Source organism: Empidonax traillii, unplaced genomic scaffold (assembly GCF_003031625.1).
Source record: "Empidonax traillii isolate 1590-97213 ecotype Southwest subspecies unplaced genomic scaffold, ASM303162v1 scaffold390:size799922, whole genome shotgun sequence".
Classification (NCBI taxonomy): domain Eukaryota; kingdom Metazoa; phylum Chordata; class Aves; order Passeriformes; family Tyrannidae; genus Empidonax; species Empidonax traillii.
The window spans coordinates 650,470-651,303 of NW_020955583.1; the positions used below are offsets into that span (position 1 = coordinate 650,470).

The 834-nt window shown below is 57.0% G+C and overlaps 1 protein-coding gene across 1 annotated transcript in view; it reads right to left on the reverse strand.

Moving 5' to 3' along the window:
• The window catches only part of BASP1 (brain abundant membrane attached signal protein 1), a 52,548-nt gene extending 51,944 nt beyond the window's left edge, over positions 1-604 (reverse strand). Inside the window, exon 1 of the mRNA XM_027893493.1 lies at positions 400-604. The gene's annotated coding sequence lies outside the window, so the exon portion shown is untranslated. The remainder of the gene's footprint in view (positions 1-399) is intronic.
• Between the last annotated feature and the right edge of the window lie 230 nt (positions 605-834).

Genomic DNA, 834 nt, shown 5'->3' on the forward strand with positions numbered 1-834 from the left:
AAAAAAAAAAAAAAAAAAAAAAAAAGCTAAAGGCACCGAAAAGAAATTGGGCATAAACCACTATTATTCCCACCACACCCACCGCTACCCCCACCCTTCTCTAAGAAAGCCTTCCTGGGCATTTAAATCTCACGGAATAGCCTTCGGTCCGTTGTGTGCCTCGAACCCGCTTCCAGGTGGTCCCCTCTCGAGGAATCGAGCTCCTCACAGTGATATTCCTAAAGTGTGCCCGAGTAGGCGGCTCCCGGGCTGCTCCGCTCTCCCTGCTCTTCCCGAGTCACACGCACATCTTCTCTCCCCACATCCGAGACAAAACGGAGGGGGGAAAAAATGATAAAAATGACAAAGCTACTGGGGTCTGCTGTGTAAATGACATAAATGAGATACACTGCTTCTTACCTTTATGTGCTTTTCCTCTGTCCCTCGCGGTGTGTTTGTGTGCTGGGGTGTCACAAAGAGAGTCCAGGTAGCCCAGAGCCCCCTCGCCTCGCTCGGAGCGCTGTGGCTCTCGCCCGCTCGCTCCCCGGGACTGGAGTGCCTAGTGCCTGCTGGAGCACTGCCGCCGCTACCGCGGCTGCTGCCTCTGCATTTCTCACTCTCTCCCCCTCCCTCTTTCCCTCCCTCCCCCCTTCCCTGTGACAGTCTGTGGGCAGTTCAAAAGCCACACGCACTTATTTATTTATTTTCCGGCTGGCGGGCGGGGGATGCGCTGCGCGGCTCTCGCGCTTAGGGGGCGCACGGACCCCAGGTTTAAATATCAGCCGGGCGGGCTGCGGGGGGGGCGGGCTGCATCGCGGGTCCGCGAACGCACCTTGCGACATTACCCCCCTACGT